Raw genomic sequence first — 15311 nt, 5'->3', positions numbered from 1 at the left:
TGATATAGAAGAGCTAATTAGTAGTTGTAGATTCTGCAAAGAAGCAATGATGCCAATGAAGACCAAAGGGTGAAGACCCCTTTTCAAAATGTAGTCATGGAAGAGGAGCAATTTGATGAAGATGATGAGATCCATTGTATGGAAGACAAAGGCAATGCCTCCTTTTTTACCTTAGCTACCTATGAAAAGTCATTATTCAATGACCAGATCAGCTAAGAGTGGGATGGTGGAGTTGTTCTGCAAACTGGTGATCAACACAGATATGATCTAAGGTTGAAAATGAATAATGTCAAGGAAACTCCTATTCAGAAAGCTGATGTCCCTGCAATACAACAAGCTAATAAGCAGAAACGACCGACAATTGATCCGATAATCCTCAAAGCTCTAGTTCACGAGGTAATAGGCCTTGACAAGTCTCCTTCTCCTTTTAGTTTTGAATCAGAAATTCAGAAGCTAAGAATACATATACCTCTAATTGAACTAGTTAAGAATGAGTCCTTCAAGAGATCTATCCTCGAGTCCCTTGAGCCTAAAGCCATCAAAGCCTCCACTGACTATGTATATATGCAAGATGACAAACCAGTTGTTGTTCTCAGCCCAATAATTGAAAATTATGATGACAGCTCCCCATGATTCTATGTTTCTTTGACTATTCATGACAAAATCCTTCACAACTGCCTTCTGGACACAGGATCTAGCCATAATCTAATGCCCAAGGCTATTATGGATGAGTTGGGTCTTGACATCACCAAGCCTTATCATGACCTGCTTTCTTTTGACTCTAAAAAGGTGAAATGTTTGGGATTAATCAAGGACTTAGCCATCATCTTTTCTTAGCTACCCATGAAGAGCATGATGATGGATATTATGGTAGCAGATGTACCCTCCAATTTCGACATGTTGCTTTCCAGAGGTTGGATCAAGAGATTAGATCGAACATTTCAAAATGATCTGTCCTATGCTACTATCCAAGTTTTTGGAGGTGAGAGTAGGAGATTATACAGAGAAGCTTAGTTGGCTTATATCATCAGTGATGAAAGAAATCCTACTGATCATTCCATATATGTTATCGACACTGATTTTGCAGCTTGTATTCTTCAGATTGAAGAATCCCAGTTGGCCTCCATACAGCTTAGGAAATTGGTTTTCCAGATCATAGAGGAAGAAAGCCCACAAATTTGGGACATGTTCTTTAATGGATATTTCTCTAAGGAAGTTGCAGGGTTAGGTGTAGTCCTTGTATCCCCCACACAAGAATGCATTCATTTATCATTCAAGTTAACTTTTCAGGTCACAAATAACATAGCAGAGTATGAAGCCTTGATATTGGGCTTAAACGCTACTAAAGAAATGGGCATCAAAGGAACAAAGGTGTTTGGAGATGCAGACCTTATCATTTAGCAGATGAACAAAACTTTCCATGCAAAGCATCTAAGGATGAAAGAATACAGAGATGAGGTATGGAAGCTCAAGGGTTATTTTAATAGTTTCAGTACTTCTTACATCCCTAGAATGAAAAACCAGCTTGCTGATTCCCTTGCTGTGTCTGCTAGCACATTTATCCCTCCTTTGCCTCCTAAATTGAATTATGAAGTTTAGGTGAAATGTAGACCATCTCTACCTGACAATGTCAAATACTGGAAATTTTTTGAAGATGACAATGAAATTAATAGGTTTTTACAAGTCATTGATGAATTTTATGAAATGCACATTGACCAAGAAAACGAAACCATTACAGAATGCAACCAGTCCAAGCTAAAGGATGAAATTGGTCAGGATAACATTGTTTAGCTGCCTAGTAACCATATACCCAAAGGATTGGTGCCCCTAGAGAAGCTGTTTGATCATAATGATGTACCTTATAAGCTTTCCAAAAAAGAAAATGAGTCTGCAATTCATAGACATAATGTAGGGAGTCCAGACCATCCAAAGTACATAAATCTATCCACCCACTTGTCTTCTGCCCAAAGTTCTGAGTATTGCACCCTGATGAAACAATTTGCTGATATTTTTTCTTGGGAGTACAGTGATCTTAAGACCTATGACACAAACATCATTCAGCATAAGATTCCACTGGAGAAGAACACCATCCCTTTTAAGCAGAAGTTAAGACCTATCAGCCCTCTCTTACTACCTTTGATTGAAAAGGAAATTAAGAAACTGTTGGATGCCAAGATCATAGTTCCCCTAAGGTATTCAAAGTGGATAGCTAACCTTGTGGTAGTAAGAAAGAAGAATGGAGAAATCAGGCTTTGTGTTGACTTCAGGAATCTGAACAAATGCTCTAGAAAAGACAACTACCCCCTGCCTAAGATGGAACACTTGCTGCAAAAGGTTTCAGGGGCTAGAGTCATGTCTTTCTTAGATGGATTTTCAGGTTACATTTAGATCGATGTACATCTAGAATATCAGGAAAAGACCGCCTTCATTACTCCCTGAGGCACTTTCATGTACTCCAAGATGCCTTTTGGACTGAAGAATGCTGGGGCTACTTTTCATAGGGCCATGGACATAGCCTTTGTGGGAGAGAAGGAAAATTTTGTCCTCATTTAACTTTATGACATAACTGTCTTTTCCAGCAGTCTCAAGGACCATTTACAACATTTGAAGAAGGTGTTTCTAAAGTGCAGATAGTTTGGAATTTCTGTGAACCCAAAGAAGTCATAGTTTGCTCTAGAAGAAGGAAAACTTCTGGGACATATTGTTTCTGATGAAGGTGTGAAGATTGATCCAGCAAGAGTTCAAGCAATTCAGACATTATCAATCCCAAGTTCAAAAAGGGACATTCAATCTTTCTTGGGTAATATTAACTTTGTCAAGAGGTTTATTCCAAACTTTGCAAAGTTAGTGAAGCACATCGCTTCCATGTTGAAGAAAGGATCAGAAATAAAATGGATCGATGCTGCAAGAAGCTCTTTTGATGCCATCAAAAAAGATATCATGGAAGCTCCCACTCTAATCGGTCCAAATTACACCAAGGAGTTTTATATCTTCTCTTTTTCCTCTTATGATACACTTGCAGTATTTCTATTACAGAAAAATGATGAAGGTGTAGAGCACCCTGTGGCCTTTTTCAGCAAAACTCTGAGGCATGCTGAACTAAGGTATGACCTTATTGAAAAACAAGCTTATGCTCTCATAAAATATTTAAAGGCATTTAGAATTTATATTCTACATTCCAAAGTGGTTGCTTATGTACCTTTAGCCTCAGTAAAATATGTCCTTACTCAGCCAGATATTGATGGAAAGAGAGCTAAATGGATTGCAAAATTCATAGAGTTCAACATAGAGGTGAAGCCCACCAAGCTGGTCAAAGGACAGGGCTTGGCTAAGCTCATGGCTGAGGAAAATTGTAGTTTGATAGACCTAAATTGCATGGGTTCAAATTCAAGTGGCGAGTAGACACAGGTAGCAACATAAGAGCAAGAGCAGAATCAATCTTTGGCTGAAAATCTAGTCACCTATGAATGGCATTCCACTATAGTTCATTTTTTACAAAAGCTAGAAGTCCCCCCAGGGCTTAGCTCAAGTCAAGCTCGGGCCATTAAGTTCAGATCAGCCAAATTCTACATCATTAAAATCCTGCTTTATTGGAAGGACCCATCAGGGATCCTCTTAAGATGTCTAGACAAAGGACAATCTGTGGAAGTCATGCACCAGTTCCATTCTAGCATCTGTGGAGGCAATCATTATTGGAAAACCACAGCCCACAAGATCTTGAGAGTTGGGTATTGTTGGCCTACTCTGTTCTCTGATGTGTTTTCTTTTGCGAGGCCTTGTGACAAATGTCAGAGGTTTGAAGGAAGACAACAACTAAAATCTCTTCCCTTGAAGACAGTACATGCCAATGGTCCCTTCCATCAGTGGAGCTTGGACTTCATAGGTGAGATTAATCCACGTTCCAGTGGCCAGCACAAATGGATCTTGGTAGCCACCGATTATTTCACCAAATGGATTGAGGCTATACCCACTAAAAATCTTAATCATCAAGTCATCATAAAGTTCTTGAATGAGAATATTTTCACTAGATTTGGTTGCCCAACCAAACTAGTCACTGATAATGCAGTAGCTTTTAGGGAAAAAGAATTGGTGAACATGTGTGAATCCATGGGCATTTAGTTGGTGCATTCTACCTCATATTATCCTCAAGGAAATGGTCTGGTAGAATCATCTAACAAGAATCTTGTAAGGATAATCAAAAAACTGTTGGAGGGCAACAAAGAGAGCTAGGATTCCAAGTTGAAGTTTGCATTATGTGCTGACAGGGTTACCAACAAGAAGTCCATATGAAATTCTCCATTCAAGATGGTTTATGGCACTAATGCTATTTTTCCTATCCTGCTGACTCTCTCTGTGGCCAAATTCTTGCAAGAAGAGCAATATGATGAGAATGACATGGCAAGGAGAATGAGTAACTTCGTTGAATTATAGCAGACGAGAGAAAAACTAGTTGAGAAATCAAGAGTTCATCAGAAGAAGATCAAAGAAACCTTTAATAGAAAGGCAAAGGTGGATAGTTTTCAGGTTGGTGACTAGGTTCTCAAATGGGATGCATTGGAGGAAAAGAAGGGCAACCATGGTAAATTTGATGCCTTATGGACAGGATTGTTTGTCATTGCTCAAGATCAGATGAACAATACTTTCATTCTGCACAATTTGGAGGGGGAAGGTGTCTTTCATGGCCCAGTCAATGGGCATTTTTTGAAACTTTACTTCATATGAGGCTTTAGGGCCTTAATATTGTAATAGGTTTTTTAGTTTTTGTTTTTATGCAAATAAACTCCATGCCTAATGGAACACTAGGAGATAAGTTTGTTTTGGTTAGGAAAGGCAGTATTCTGTAGTTCTTGAAACCTCACAGGGAGGTTTTCATCCCCAGAAGGAGCTAGTGTTAGCCTTGAGATGTAGCGCTACTATTTTTGAAGGCTAAAAGAAGGAAATGGTATGTTTTGTTGTCTTGGAGAGGTTCCCACACGGTCTATCACCCCACTTTTCTCACTCATCCACTTCCATTTTCGTTCACTTATATCCTAACCTAACCCTCACATCCTAACGAAACCCACGAAAACCTTACCTTTTTGCCCATACGTGCCCTTTACACATTTCTCGAGCACATCCCGTACCTTTGTGTCCCCCCGATGTCGATATTCCCACTGATATGATAGCCTGCACTTCACCTGACCGATGAGATATGCTCGATCAATCATAGCCATTAGATCATTCCCGCCAGATCTAACGGCTATCACGCATATTGCTCGGGCAACAAGCGAGAGGGATACCTGCCCGATAAAGGTGGTTTCCTCTCTCCCCTCCGCCACTATGTGGCACCCGATGAATGGAATCAGGCAAGCTTCAACCTTTACCACTTACCACCCGATGATCGCCCGATGTAAACCTTTTCCCATTTGGGTAAAACCACTCTTGGGTGTTATCTTTCAAGCACCTCCTCCACTCGATAGCCATTCGATCTGATCATCTGAGATTTGATGGCTCAGACTTATTCCACTCCCACCACGACTTTAGGCCTCCTGCATTTGATCCCCTCCACCCATTTCTCTTGATCCAACGACCCTCGTTCACCATCCCGTAGTTTACCCTCCACGGCCTGACCACTATCCTGACCGTCGATCCATCCCATCCAACGGCCCATGTGCCCTCGTACCCTACTTCCCATTAGTCACTCAGGGAGGAAAGTTGTTGGCTATGTCAATGTCTGTGAGAGTCAAACAATTGAACTGAAATAACAGAATACATGGTCGAAAGGGGAAAAATAGCAGCACGATGTAGCCGAATTAACAGAAACAATCATGGAACATCACATCATGTGTGAGCCACTTGACAGTGTGGCGAAATGACCAGAATTTGGTTACTATGTTTGTTAGAAACAGAGCCCATGTGCTCATGTTTGTCTAATTATGGAATCAAGTAGTTAGAAGCCAAAGGGGATAGATTAAAACATCTCAAGCCCTATAGAGTGCGCGAGCATTGTAAAAAGCCTATAAATGGTTGAAAGTTAGAGGGAATAAGGGTTCAAATTTTGGGAGACTATGGATACTATATTCCTCTCAGCGTCTCATCTTCATTCCAGTAATATAAGCTTCTTTTGATGTTACATGTTTAATTACCATTTTCTCCTCTGTTCTAAGCTTGCACTTGAATAGGTTATTCAGGTTTTCTTCTGTGTCTAATGCCAGATAATTGTCATCTTATCTCTGCGTTGATAAATTAGATTTGCAAGCTTCATTTACTTTTTATAGCTAGCCATTCATATGTGTTTATGTATGCATCTACTGGTATAGTTAGTATTCTCCATCTATCCATTGAATCTATAAACTATTGAGCATTAGTGGTCTAAAGCCTTGTCAAGCTGAGGGTGTTCATGCATGTCTGGAGTGAAAACAGAGTTGAAATAGTCATCTGACTTGATCCTGTTAGCCTCCTGTTGCAACAGGTGTTCATATTTCATGATCGACATTTTTCACATGCCAAATATGTCATCTTTCATGCTGCAAGGTTCCATATTTCCAAAAGAGGTCAAAGAAAAGGCCATGAAAGTGTGCTAGTCCAAGTGCCACTGTTGTATTCCAATTTTGATGATTTTTTCAGTTAAGGGAAGGCCAAACAGTTTAATCTTGGCCTCCCTAGGTTTCAATTTCTTGTTTTAGAATATAGAAAATGATATCTGTCCAAACAGCTTAATCTTGGCAGATTTGTAGATATGTACAGAATCAAAGGAGCCCAACTGCTTAATCTGGGTCCTTGGCAGAAATAAGTGTAGACTTAGATAGGAGGACAGTCAAAAGAAAAATTGTAAAGCTGGGTCTGCAAGTCTAAGTGCACCCAAAGCAAAAAGAAGAAAAAAATGTTAGCCCAGTAGGCTGGGTAGGTAGTTTTGAGGTTGCAGAATGATGATTCATGATCAATTTTGTGTTTTAAAAGTGTTATATTGTTATGAAACCAGCTCAAGAAAAGATAGAAAAGATAGATCAACGCCTTAGAATTCAGCCTCTTCGAGGGGGCAACCTCCTTTACATTACATAAATGAACAATTCTTGGATGATTCAAATGACAAAACCTCCTTTCTATATATAGGATTCTAAGGAGTCACAATATAATCCAGCCGACCTAACAATAATAATATAAAGCCACAAAAATAACATAGAGGGATTCTATGGGCACATTAATAACAATATGGGGGCAATGGGGGCACAACAATATAAATAAGGGGTATAACTACAATAGTAATGGGGTAATCACTAGTATTATAGGGACCCAACATGCCCCTCTCCTTCAAAAAAGTGTTGTCCTCAACGCTTGAGTAGTTCTGGATATTTCTGCATAAAATTCTCATCCTCCCATGTGGAATCTTCAGCAGATAAGTTCTTCCACTTGATAAGGTACTCTGAAATTGATCGATTTCGTAGTTGTCGAGTTCTTGTTTCTATAACTGCTTCTGGTTCCAATATAATTTTTCCTTCCTCGTCAAGTTCTGGCAATATTGTTTGAACTGGGAGCTTGTCACCTATAACCTTCTTTAAGCATGAAACATGGAAAACTGGGTGCAATCGAGAAGCTGCAGGAAGCTCCAATTTGTATGCCATAGTACCAATCTTTTGCAACACCTTGTACGGACCATAATACTTTGGTGATAATTTATTATCCTTCTTAGCTTGCTTGAGGGACATTTGCTTATATGGTTGTAGCCGTAGGAATACCCAATCACCTACATCAAAACTTCTTTCACTGTGATGTTGATTTGCCTGTTGTTTCATTCTATTTTGTGCCAACACGAGGTTATCCTTTAAGAGTTGGAGGACTTGTTGTTGATGTTCGATGTGATGTTCCACTGCCTGAACCTTAGAATTTTCTCTTAAATATGATGTGATGGATGGTGGTTGATACCCATAAAGTGCCAAAAATGGGGTTCGTTTTTGTTGATGTATGAAAGGAAGTGTTATACCACCATTCAGCCAGAGGCAACCATTTGACCCATTGTGTCTGTTTATCAGATACAAAGCAACGAAGATATCCTTCCAAACATTTTTTTACTATCTCAGTTTGCACATCAGATTGAGGATGATAAGATGAGCTATGAGCTAACTCAGTACCAAGACGAGAGAATAATTCTGTCCAAAAATTTCCAGTGAAAATGGGATCTCTGTCACTTACAATAATCTTTGGGTTTCGAGGCTGGAATTTTGCACATTGTAAGGAATTGCTGTTGGTTTTGAGATACATATCAGAGAATTGGGTGATCTATGCTTTGTTGGGGTTGAAGAAGGGACTTCTTTGCTGGGAGGTTGATGCTGGGTTAGGAATCATCGGTTGTAACTCCTCCTGGATCTTCTTGTATATCAATAAAACTATTTGAGTTTCTTCTCCATGCTTTTGTATCATTGATGCTTGTTACATTTGTATGGTTAACTTAAATCTGATCCTAAGTTATTTATGAGTATAAACCCATGTCTTTGTATAGTTTCCTTCTTCTGTGATCTTATAGGTACTTGGTGAAGCTGGGCAAGTAAGGGAGCAGGTAGTTGGAAGCTGTCAAAGAGGAGAGAGATTGGATCAAAGGACTAGCGCACGACATAGGTTGGTTTGAAGGATAAGGTGCTGGTAATCGGAGAGCGATGGCCACCGTCGAGGTTTTCTTCTGCGCCGAAAATGGAACTGCAGACATCGCGGCCGCTGGAGGTGGGATTGCAGGGCTGATCTCGGTCACGGTCCACCACAGGATCGGTCTCAAGAGCACAGTGCTGTAGCGCTCAGACCCGTTCTGAGATGCCGGCAGGGGTTTTTTTATGCGGACAAAAGACTGGAATACATACGACAGTCCTGGCTCAGCAGAAACCATACGCCCAAAACCCCAGTTGCTTGATGGGCCATCCGTATTAGAGACGGATCTGGAAATGAAGCTCGAGAAGAAGCACGAGACCAGAGTTCTGCACACAAAAATCGCTCTTGGGATCAGAACCCAATTTGAAGGCCGGAAATCGCCAGGGCTTGGATGGATCATTCACGCCAACATTGTTCACTCTCTCATGACTTCTGCATGCAAAGATAGGGGAATGCAAGTTGCAGATCTGCCCCATTACATAATTGCATGGGCCAATCTCTGCGGATCTGGGCCAGATCTGCTCGCTCTGAGCCCCAACTTCTATAGATCCAGGCCGAATCTAACTGTTTGGAGCAAGTTCTAAGATTATACAGAACCTAGGCAGCAGATCGACGGGAATGGGCATCGAATGAGCAGAAGGCAAGCAGCAGATCGACCCAATAGGAGGCAAGATCTGGAAGAATGTACACACCTGGAATGTAGACATCAGGTAACTAAAAATCGATTTCAGATCTTTATTAAAATTCCGGAGATGAAAACTCTCTTAGTATGGGTAAGTGCAGATAGCACCGTATTGCTGTTAAAGCAGCAAATCAGTGCTTTGACTGGCTATCCTGGCCAGATCCAGCACCTAGTCAGTGGAAGATGGTCTCTCCAAGACCACAGAACCCTGGAGAGCTATGAGATCAGGCCAGGAGAAACCATTGCCGTGAATCTCAGGCTAAGAGGAGGGGCACCTCTTCAGGGACAGCCAAGCAGTTCAGGAGGGGAAAAGGGGAAAACAGTACCCCAGCGCAAACCTAAGGGAGCTCCATCTTATAAAAACATTCTTCAAGGCAACAGAGAGTCAGGACCCCCACCGGATCAAGGTGGATATACACCTCGGCCATACATAGTAGAACAGCTAGGGCAAACTCCAGCCCTTAATCTTGATCCTACAGGGATGGATGACTATGTTAAGTCATATGAAACGCAGGCCATAATATGCCGATTCAACAGTTTCTGGCCAACACCATCGAATCTATTCCACTGGATCTTCAAAAACTGGACCATGGAATGCGATATACACCTGTGCTCCAAAGGGTTCTTCATAGTCAGATTTGCATCCATGGAGGTCAGAGATACAATCATCAACGTCGGGCCTTAGTTCTGGGGAACGGCGGGGTTGTTTATAACCCCATGGTTTACAGACTTCGATCCAAACAAAATGACAGTCACCAAAGTGCCGGTATGGGTTCGTCTTCACAACCTCCCCCTGCATTTCTGGAGCAAACATGTCTTGGAAGGAATCGGGAACAGCATCGGGAAATACATCAAAACAGATATGGAAAGGATTGATGAAAGGATCTTCACTTTCGCACGAATCTGTGTGGAAGTGGATTTAAGCAAAGGGTTGCCTGACAATATAAGGCTGATATACAAATAGCAAATTTGGTTGCAATCACTCGACTATGAAAATACTGCCTTTCGATGTAGGCTCTACAGACAAACAGGACACTTGCAAAGTACATGTCCAGAAGCCAAAAAAGTGAACAACAAAAGAAAGCAGAAAGGGAAGCAGAAGAAAGGCTGGTTCTTTTCCCCTCCAGTCTCAGAAGATGAAGAATCAGAAGCTAAAGAGGAAGACACGACCACAGAGAAAGCCGAGGCTCATCAGGAATCGGGGAACCAGAAAGAAACCACGACAGATACCAAGGTCGTACAGCATCACCCGAATCAGGCAGAGAAGACAAATAATGAACAGAACATGGGAGGGATAAAGCGGCTCCACCAATCAGATACATCAGACTCAGATAAGGAATTAGGCACGCAGGAAGCAGAAACACAGTTAGTTATTGCCTCGATCGAGCCCACTCAAGGAGTATGGCGCAAGGTCGAAAAGAAAAAAGGAAGAAAAACCTGAAGCGTGAGTCTTACTCACAAATGCAATTCAGTTTTTTCTTGATCTCACCCCTTTCCTCTCTCTCTCCCCCTTTTCTCTCTCTCCTGCTCTCTTGTTTCTTCTCTTCTTTGTAGCACGTTAGTCCTATAATGTTGCGGAGGGTGCCAAGGCACCCGAGCCCACCTGGGCAGCTATGGAAATGCATCAGCATCTGCAATTGTAACTTTTCATTTTTTAAATAAAAGGTTACAGATTTTTTCTTCGGAAAAAAAAAAAAAATCTTTGGGTTTCCATGTAGCTTTTGAATTGTTTCCATAAATGCAGTAGAAACTGTATTGGCTATAAATGGATGTGATAATGCAGAAAAGTGTGCATACTTGGTAAGTCTGTCAACTACCACCATGATGACACTCTTTCCCTCAGACTTGGGTAAACCTATGATAAAATCCATTGATACCTCCTCCCAACATTGGCTTGGAATGGATAAAGGTTGTAATAGACCCGGTGTCTTAATTGTTTCAACTTTATTTTGTTGGCAAACCAAACATTCTGCCACAAACTTTTGAATATCTGATTTAAGGCCATCCCAAAAAAATTCCTTCTTAACAGTGTGGTAAGTTTTTAAAAATCCTGAGTGCCCTCCTAAGGGAGAAGTGTGCAATTCCATAAGAATCTTTTGTTTTAGCTGGGAATTCTTACAGAGGTATAAGCGATCTTTGTACCATAACGAATCATTTTTCCAGCTAAATGTATCAGACGTAATGGAATCTTGTTGTAGCTTTCGAATAAGTGCCCACACTTCTTCGTCATTCTTCCATTCCTCCCTTGCTTCATTTATCCAATCTGGTTGGATGATAGAAATAGCGCACAACAATGCTTCCACATCCTCATCCTTTCTTGAGAGTGCATCTGCCAACACATTTTGCTTCCCTTTTTGTAGATGATTTCAAAGTCATAACCCAACATCTTTGTGACCCACTTTTGTTGCTCTTCAGAGGATAATCTTTGTTCTAAAAAGTATTTAAGGCTATCATGATCCGTTTTTACCTTGAAGTGTCTTCCCATTAGGTAGGGTCGCCATTTCTTAAGTGCATGGAGTATTGTCAACTTTTCCTTCTCATAAATAGCTTTTCTTAGAAACTTTCCCTTGATTGGACGACTTTGGAAAGCAATGGGTCTTTCATCTTGCATTAGAACAGCACCAATTCCATTTCCTGAAGCATCACATTCCACAATAAAGGTTTTTGTGAAGTCCGGTGTAGCTAAGACCGGTGCTTGGCACATTGCCTCTTTAAGATGTTCAAAGGCCTTTGTTGCTTCCGGAGTCCATGAAAATGCATCTTTCTTCAATAATGTCGTTAGAGGTGCTGCTATTCTCCCATAATTCTTAACAAACTTGCGATAATACCCTCTCAACCCAAGAAATCCGCGCAAATGCTTTATGGATGTGGGGATTTTCCATTCCTTAATGGCTTTAATTTTGCTAGGGTCTACCTTAACTCCTTCATGAGATACAATATGACCCAAATATTCCACCTCCTAGACTCCAAAAAAACATTTGGATATTTTGGCATATAATTGTTTCTCCTCCAATAGTTGTAGCACCCTGTCAAAATGTTCAACATGATCCTTCCAAGACTTGTTGTAGATAAGTATATCATCAAAAAATACTAACACAAATTTTCTAAGGAATGGTTTGAAAATTGAATTCATCAAACCTTGAAATGTTGAAGGTGCATTGGTAAGGCCAAAAGGCATGACCAAAAATTCATAATGACCCTCATGAGTTCTAAATGCCGTTTTCAGAATGTCTTCAATCTTCATTCTGATTTGATGATATCCTGAATGAAGATCCAACTTGGTGAAGTAAATTGATCCATGCAATTCATCCAGTAATTCATCAATGACAGGAATGGGGAACTTATCTTTAATAGTGAGCTTGTTGAGCTCCCTATAATCCAGACACATGCGCCACGATCCATCCTTCTTGTGCACCAATACTACTGGAGCAGAGAAAGAACTTTGACTCGGTTGAATTATACCAGCCTCTAGCATTTCTGCAACCATACGTTCAATTTCACTTTTTTGGACATAGGGATATCTGTACGGCCTGATGTTTGGAGGAACACTTCCTGGAATCAGATGAATAGCATGATCATGATCACACATAGGTGGGAGACCTTTGGGAGTCTCAAATACCTTGGAATGATTGTCCAGGACTTTTTGGAGATCTGGAGAAATAGATGATTCTAATGTGGAAACATCTAGCAAACATAATTGTGCAATTACACCCCTTTGCTCCTTTTTTAGAAGCTTTGTCATCCCATTAGAGCTGATTATCTTTCCTGGTTTCCCTGCAATACCCCTTAATTCAACTTCCTTTCCTTCTGTAGAAAATTTGATGAAAAGTTCTTGAAAATTAAAAGCTATTGTACCCAAGGATTGTAGCCATTGGACTCCTAGTACAACATCAGCACCTCCCATTGGAATGGAAAGCATTGGGCTAGTCAATACATATTCTCCCATGGATAGCTTGATATTATGGCACTTTCCAGAGCAATTTATTGTTCCTCCATTTGCAATCATCACTTGACACTCTGGTGCTGGATATAGGAAGTAATTCAATTCTTTTGCTACCTTACAATGAATAAAATTGTGGGTGCTTCCTGAATCAATCAACACTATTACCTTTTTCTTCTTGATTTGTCCTTCTATCTTGATGGTTTGAGGAGTGGTAATTCCCACCAATGCATTACAAGATATGGTTGGATTTATTTGTTCTTCATCTAGGCTTTGTTCCTGGTGCATATCCTGTTCTTTTGACCTTTCTTGCTCCTTTTCTTCTTCCTCTTCACAATCTATGTAGAATAGTTTCTTCTCAGCACACTTATGACCTTTAGTGTATTTGCTATCACAATTATAACAAAGCCCTTTTGCTCTTTTTTCTTCCAATTGTTGTGGTGTCAACCTTATAGGTTGTGGAAGACTAGGGGAAACTGCACTTCCGTCTTTATAGTTGTGAGTGGTATGCTTCCTGGTTGCCATAATTTTGCTTTCCATTTTTCTTGCTAACCTGAATGCCTTCTCTAATGAATCAGGTTCCCAAAGTCGAACATCATGTTGGATATTATCCTTTAAAGACCCTATGAACACATAAATCCTATGCTCCTCTGGAATATGTTTTACTCTTATGTTCAATTTTTGGAACTCCTCAATGTGCTCCATTATTGAACCCTTTTGTTTGAGACTTATCAATTGGCTAAAAAAAGTGTTGCTTTTTGTATCCTCATAATGTGCTATCAATTCTTCCATAAAAATTGCCCAAGTGATAAATTGTTTATGAGAGCAAAGCCATTGATACCATACAAACTGATTTGGTTCCAAATATAAAGTTGCTATACGTACCTTTTGTGTGTTTTGCACATTATTGAGATCGAAGAACTGCTCCATCTATAATATCCATGTGGCGGGATCCTTGCCATCAAACTTCCTCATATCAATTTTTGGAATATGGTGGGTCTTCGATCCAACATTAGAGTCTAGGGAATCATGATTAACATTTCTTTTGTTCACATCATCAGTTTCATTTACAACCTTTTCAACATTAGTAGGTATTTCTTCTAGAAAATTTGTCAAATCTATCTTCAAATCTGCCTTTAGATCATCCATCTTAGCTTCCATGCCCTTTATCTTAGATTCCACGCCATTTATCTTAGCATCTGTTAGCTTTTGTGAGCGTGACATTTGTTGCACTTGTTGTTGTAATTTTGATATATCATGTAGCATTTCTTCCTCTTCTTCATGAGTCATTCTAGAGCTTTCAGGTTCCTTACTAGGTGTTTGCATTTTCTTTCCTCGGGGCATCAGTTACCGATAATAATGCTTTACTATGCCCCTTGAATTCCTTCAAACCAAGCTTATGCAAAAATTAAAAAAAAAAAAAAAAACTACACACCTTTTTTTTCTTTGTAGAAGCCTGATATTGAATCTGATGTATCTCTATAATTTCGAATCATCCAGTTTTGAAATTGTGACTTGTAGTAGCCTTCTATGTACTCTTTCCAATGCCACTAGTCTGATCCAAATTGGATTTTCCAAGAAAGAGTTATGCACAATCTCCCACAGTGACCGGATTATAGACTAGTTCAGTAGAGCGAACTTATATGAAGTGCCACGTGTCACTGTTTCAACCTTTGACTCTGAAAAATATATAAAAGAAAACTACATTCTGTCCTCTTTCTGTAACTTCTTACGAAATTTCAATTCGATGCTCAGAAAGAAAGTTATGATGATTTTCCCTAGGTCACCTGTTTTGAGTGTAATTCAAGAGTCTGCAAAAAGACCAACTTGCTCAGATCATATCTCCGAATATATCACGCGAAAAGCTCTAAAATTAAGACCCAAGGTTTAGCGTGATTTCTTCTCAAATGGGTTTTTTTTGTGACTTCTGAAACGTCACAGAAAAAACGTTATAGCGAAAATGCCACGATGACCTGTTTGGAGCAGCGAAACCCTAGAATCCAAAGCTCTGATACCAAATGTTATGAAACCAGCTCAAGAAAAGATAGAAAAGATAGATCAACGCCTTAGAAT

This window comes from Pinus tabuliformis, chromosome 4_1, assembly GCF_031772625.1.
Source record: "Pinus tabuliformis cultivar Carrire ecotype Pingquan chromosome 4_1, CPIR1, whole genome shotgun sequence".
Classification (NCBI taxonomy): Eukaryota; Viridiplantae; Streptophyta; class Pinopsida; order Pinales; family Pinaceae; genus Pinus; species Pinus tabuliformis.
This window is presented reverse-complemented; position numbering follows the sequence as displayed.